This window comes from Lygodium microphyllum, chromosome 11 (genome assembly GCF_053477565.2).
Source record: "Lygodium microphyllum isolate KBCC chromosome 11, Lygodium_microphyllum_v1.1.10, whole genome shotgun sequence".
Taxonomy (NCBI): domain Eukaryota; kingdom Viridiplantae; phylum Streptophyta; class Polypodiopsida; order Schizaeales; family Lygodiaceae; genus Lygodium; species Lygodium microphyllum.
The window spans coordinates 95,950,726-95,957,673 of NC_141145.1; positions in this window are offsets into that span (position 1 = coordinate 95,950,726).

Genomic DNA, 6,948 nt, shown 5'->3' on the forward strand with positions numbered 1-6,948 from the left:
TGCTAGCCTGCTAGGCAACCATTCTAGGAGTTCTTATTAGTAGTGAGGCAGTTAGAGAAGCCTGCCAGAAGCTAATAATGATGATGCCAAGAAACTATGTACATCCTAAAAGATGAATATAAATACGAAGGTGTGTAAAAAGGGGTTCTAACCCCTATCCCAAGAAAAGAAAAGAAATGAAAATATATAAGCAGTTGATCATTGCCTTGCGAAGGCCTGGTAGGTTCCTGGGGACGAATCAGACCCGGGGCCGATACCTTGTCTTCCTAGGGGTGGCTTCTTGCTGGAACAAAAAAATGATGACAAAACAAGGAAGGTTGGAGCGAAAATAAAAGTGAGCGTTAGAAAAGGATTAAGTGTCGCCTTGCGAGGGCTTGGTAGGTTCTTGGATGCCGAGGCAGGTCCTGAGGCCGATGCCCTGTTCTCCTTGGGTCACTACGCTCAGCTCCCTCCTTTTTACATGCCCAAGTATGTTCATCCAATAACAACCCTACAAGAAGAAATGTACTGAAAGAAAATACTCTTTGATCAGGCTATAGGAGTCCTCGCCTTGTAGGAGCTCCTAGTTGTGTTGTCTTTAGTTGGTCAGACTACCGTTGAGGGCCATCTCTTTGACAGTTCTTTTTAGTTTGGCTGTGTTGGAACAGTTGGTTAGTGACTCGCTTCGGATCTTCTATTAGATGATGCTAGGCCTACTCCTTGTGGATGTCATGCCTTGGTTCTGTCTAGGGGTAGGGGGAGCATTGTGCTGAGTTTTATTATATAATTGTTTTGTATCAGTTTGATGCTTCTTTCATTGTTTATGTGTAGATATGTTCGTGGATTCGACGGGCTGAGTCGCCCTATCCCGTGGTCGCCAATGAGACCGGAATTTAGGTGACAGGAAGTGCTTAAAAATAGCTAAAAATTATGAATATCAAGGGAAAAATATTCAATGTCAAAGGCGGCGGCTCGATCTAGGACGATTTTAAGCGTCAAAGTGCTTTAAAGACGCCCGAGCGACACTTGTTGATTTTTCATAATTTTTTAGACAGTTGTGCGGGTTGACACGAGCTACTGGCCAATGCGGGATACTAAGCCGGATGCCCAGGATTTTTCAGAGCTCGATTCGGAGTCCGGACGGGGAAATGGCTAAGAATTGGTCAAGATTTGAAAGGGTGGCCACAACATGGACCAAAGGGGGGGTGCCCTTTGGGGGAATTTTAACCCCCCAACCAAAAAGACATGCATTAGAGAGAATCGTGGAGAGAGAATCGTGAAGAAAACGTATGCAGACATGGCGCCGTTTTTTTCGCTAGGATGGAGAGAGGGCATCATGCCTGTTCAAAGCAACCACCATAACCGATCATTGCCCTTGCTTCCCTCCTGGATGCTGACTCTATTGCCGCCTCTCACCCGTCAAATGATGCTCTCTTTGAAGATCTCTGATTTCAGTCTTTCTCTCTCCTCCCTCTCTCTCTTCTAAAGGCAAGTTCATGTGGGAAGAAGAAGGAAGAAGAAAGAATGATGGAGGCCTGTCCGGCATGGATCGGATTGCTCCACGGGCTGGAAATGGTGATTGGTGATTGTGCTGGACATGAAGTGCTACTGATTTTCAGATTTGCAACCATGGACATGAAACCCGAAACACGCAAATAAGAGGTAATTCAAAATTTTCAAAGGAAATTTGAGATTCTATAGCTTTTGATTGATAAAATGTCGTTCATGTGGGCTAAAAATTGTTTATGTTGCTGTTTTCCATGAGTTCTTGCTGGTCATAATCAGAAAATCAGAAAAATATGCATCTTGTGGTTCAAAATAATACATTAAAAAACGTAAAACATGGAAAATCAAGGGAAAATGATGGTTTTTTGGCATAGCACGAACGGTAGTTGGAAACCATTAAAAGAATGTTTTTGCACTTGTGCACGATACTGTTTTGCTAAATGTTTGAGCACTAGACATCCACCAAATGCATAGAGCATGAAAAGAATTTAGAAAGTATCAGTGACCAGCTCCTGGACATGCATTGCAATTGGTTTATTGGAACATGACCTACGATGAGAGGCAGTGAGGTACCCATGCTGTAGGTAGACGCGGGTCCCAAAGGGGAAAGCAAGTGAGGAAAAAATGGTACACTCCTAGACAGGCTTATTTGGTACCTTGAGCGACTTTTGTGCGAAATGTTTAGATGTTGAACAACGCATCGAGGGGCCAATCCCCAAGGTGTAGGAAAGTCGCAGAGGGTTGACGGCATTCAGCCGTAGGAGGAACCCCATGTGTATGTGATTCGAGCCTTTTGGCTATGTGAAAGGGACTCCCTCTGAGGAGTAATATTGGGTTAGGATCAGTTGGACTACAACGTATTACAAATGCAATGTTTAGGAAGGCAGAGATTTTGATAGACGCTCCTGGCCGCGAGGCCAAGGGATTGTCTTCTGCGTAGTGACGAGGCCTGGCTAGTGCATGAGCCAGTGCCGGCCCGTTTTTAGGTCCATCAGTCTCTTCTCTTACCTTGTGACCTATTACATGCATGACTTCTAGACCTATGAGATATCTCTTACCTGACAGGTGATTGGTTTGACAATTCTTGGTATCTTCTTGCCCTTGGACACTCACTGTTGGATGTATCTTGCTACTTGGCAGTTGCAGTGACATATGTATCAATGATTCCTTCATTTTGGGACAGTTTACATATTGCTGTCATTTATTACAGCAAGCTGAGATCTACAGATTTTGAGCACCTCTATGAGGGTAATGCTTACTATTTGATGTTATCTTGGTCATATTTGGTGGATAGGTGCTTCTCTTGGTGAAATCCACCCTTTCAGCTAGTTTTAGCAGTGGTTTTAGTGCATTTTTTGCTAATTATAGCAACCTGCACTTTTTTCTTTTTGCTTTGATTTGGGACAGTATGGCTAGTCAACTGAAAGATACATCTCTCTTTAACATTGCCAAGTTGGATGGTACCAACTATGGGTACTGGAAGTCCCAAATATGGCAGGTTTTGGTGCATAAGTTGCATATTAAACCCTTGAGTTTCAAGGGTGTTAAACCTGAGGATATGGATGATGATGTTTGGATGGAAGTTGATGAGCTATGCAAGTCTACCATTATTTTGTCACTCTCAAAAGAGGTCCATCATAATGTTATTGAAGATGAAAATCAGAGTGCATGGGATCTATGGGAGAAGATTTAGGAGCTTTATGCACAACAGAGTCCAATGTCACAAATGTATTGGCTGAAGCAGCTATGAGTTCAAAGACAACTTGCACCCATTGTTTTTGCTTGGCACCTTGCCTGAATCATGGGATGTCTTCCATACTGCCATATCCAGGAAGCTTGATGGGCTCAAAATCAAAGATGTTGAGAGTGCTTTATTGACTGAGGAAATCAACAGGAGAAACAATGATGCTTCCCGCTCTCCACATGCATTGACCGTTCGAGGTGGCAGACATGGCATGCATGATAATGATTATAAGGGCAGGGACTTTCAGAAGTCCAGGTCCAAGTCACGTGGTCACAGTAAGTCTCGTGGATGGAAGTCTGATCTTACCTGTCATTATTCTGGGAAAGCAGGACATATTAGGCCACAGTGCCATAAAATGCGCGATGATAAGCGCAAGGAAAATGGAAAAGAGAAAGTGCAGGAAAAGTCTTCTAAGCATACTATTGTATCTACAAAGTCCAGTGTGAATATAGAAGAGGTTAATGTCATGCAAGCCACTGATTCAAATGATGATTACATACTTGCAGCTTCTTCATGCAATGCCTTATAGGCTTTTGAGATACATTCTATGTATGCGCAGTGCTGGCTCTTGGATTCGGGTGCATCATTTCATGTGACACCTTGTAGAGATTGGTTTCATAACTATCGTACTATGTTTGGTTCTGTGCATCTTGGTGATGACAGGTCTCTTGACATTATGGGCATTAGAGATGTTAAGCTGCAGTTTTCTTCTAGCAATTCTTTTGTTTTGCATGATGTACACCATGTACTTGCGTTGACACACAGCCTTATGTCAGCTGGACAGCTTGATGATACAGGGTATTTTGTGTCTTTTGGAGACTCTGCATGGAAGATTACTCATGGCAGGCTTGTGCTTGCAAGAGGTGCCAAGTCTGGCAACCTCTATCCCTTACTTGTATCTAGAGCTACATTAGATCATGTTTTGTCTGTGGGTTCTATTCCCCATGTATCCCTTTGGCATGCTAGTTTGGGGCATATGTCTCTTAAAGGAATGAAAATGCTCCGTGCTTTGCAGTATCTTCTGCCTTTTGACTCTTCGCATTTCGATTCTTGTGATCATTGTTTGTATGGCAAGAAGACTAGAAATATGCATAAAAAGTCTGGTAAGAAATGCATGGGTGAGCCCTTGGCTCTTGTGCACTCAAATGTATGTGGGCCCATGTCCTATCAGTCACTTGGTGGGGAAAAGTACTTTGTCACTTTCATAGATGATTACTCACGTAAGGTTTGGGCTTATCCCATAAAGAGAAAATTCGATGTCTTAGACACATTTCAGCATTAGCTTGCATTGGCAGAGAACCAGTCGGGAAATGGCTAAAATGCCTAAGGTCAGATAATAGGGGTGGATATGTCTCATGTGCTTTTGAGCAGTTTTGTGATGTGCGGGGTATTAAGCGTTAATTGACCGCCCCTTACACCCCTCCCCAGAATGGTATGGCTGAATGCATGAATAGGACATTCAGGAAAGGGTCTGTAGCATGCTTAGCTAGGTTGGCTTACCGCAGCACTTTTGGACTGAGGCAGTTACTACTGCAGTGCATCTCATTAACAAGTCACCTAGCAATGCCATTGACTTTCAGGTTGCAAAGGATGTATGGGGAGGCAAGCCCCCCTCTTATGATCATTTGCGTGTCTTTGGATGTGAGGCATTCTACCATGTGCCCAAGGACAAATGCAATAAGCTGGACCCTAAAAGTGTCAAATGCATTTTCATTGGCTATGGAGATGCAGGAGAGATGGGTTACTATCTATTGGATCTACAGGCGCGAAAATTGATCCGCAGACATGATGTCATCTTTCATGAGGACAAAATGCATATGTAGCCTGAGAAAGTAGTTGAGTTACGCAGAGTTATCTTTCACGAGGAGCCACCTGCTCTCGTCCATCCCGCTCCACGGAAACCTAAGCAGCGTGCAGCATCACTTGATGCTCATGGCCCAAATGTTAGACATGCTGATGTTGGACAGTATGTCAGTCAGGCATCAAAGCCTGGGTTGAGGCATTCTACTAGAGATAGACAACCTCCTGACTGTTTTGTGCCCTCTATGGATTATGTACTCGTTACAGATGCATGAGAGCCTCTCACTTATGATGAGGCTATGCATAGGGGTGAATTATTACTCTTGGAAGAGGGCTATGCAATCTGAGCTTCACTCATTGCATAAGAATCAGACTTCGAATTTGGTTTCCTTGCCTCAGGATAAGAAGGATTTGCCATGCAAGTGGGTGTACAAGTTGAAAAATACCCCTAGACACCCCAAGCCGGCATACAAGGCTTGATTGGTTGCTAAGGGTTTTAAGCAAGAGCATGGTGTTGACTTTGATGAAGTCTTTTCTCATGTGGTCAAGATGACCACCCTATGCTTAATCTTGGCCTTGGTTGCATAGCTTGACCTGGACTTGTACCAGATAGATGTCAAGACAGCCTTTTTACATGGAGACTTGCATGATGAGATTTACATGGAGCAGCCTAAGGGCTTTGTAGACCGTCGGAGGAAACACCTAGTGTGTAAGCTAAAGAAGAGTCTATATGGCTTGAAGCAAGCACCTAGTGAATGGTACCATAAGTTTGATGCATTCATGCAGTCACAAAGCTACAGCCACAGTGCTATGGATCCATGCTTGTACACAAAGAAAGCTCGTGATGGTTCTTTATTGTTTGGTACTCTATGTGGATGACATGCTTTTAACAAGGACAACTCATGAGGAGCTAGATGCTCTTAAGTCTCAGCTCAAGAAGAGCTTTGAGATGAAAGATCTGGGATAGGCCTCTTATATACTTGATATATGCATTACACGTGATAGATCTCAAGGACTATTCTATCTGTCACAAAGGGAGTACATTCATAAAGTCCTTGAGCACTTTCACATGCAAGATGTTAAGCCTATTGACTGTCTATTACCTTCTCATGTGAAGGTTTCACAAGCCAATTGTCCACAGATAGATGAGCATAGGGCCAAGATGGCCAAGATTTTCCATGCATTTGCCCTGGGCAATCTTATGTATGCCTTGATAGCCACCCGTCCAGATATAGCTTTTACAGTTGGAGTTGTGGCACGTTATATGGCTACACCTAGCAAAAAACATTGGGATGTTGTGAAGGGTATCATGAGGTACTTGAAGGGCACAGCAGATATGTGTCTTTGTTATGGCATCCAGGATACAGGAGTCATGGGGTACATTGACTGTGATTATGTAGCACATGCAGATAGTAGGAAGTCCACTTTTGGCTACGTATTCACTTATGTTGGAGGGGCTATCTCTTGGATGTCCAGGGCGCAAAAGTGTAGGGCCCTTTCTACTACAGAGGTCGAGTATACTACAGCCACAGAGGTTTGCAAGGAAGCTATCTAGTTAGGCCGTTTGATTACTGACCTTGGTATGATAGATGCTATGTCTACACTGCATTCGGATTCTATGAGTGCCATTCAGTTGGCCAAGAATCTGGTCTTCCATGCGAAGATGAAACATATTGAGGTGAGGTATCACTTCATTCACAAGGTCATTGAGGATAGGTCCGTTGGCCTTGTCAATATTTTGACTGAGCAAAATCTTGTAGACTTACTCACGAAGAGCCTCACTACCGAGCGCTTTTCCTTCCTCAAGAGATTGATGGGCATTGGATGAGATGACGTCTTTTTCCTCATCCTATTGTACATGTGTACATGTTGTACTGTCTTTTCTTTTTTCTCTCTCACTAGGGAATATTTTTCTTTAA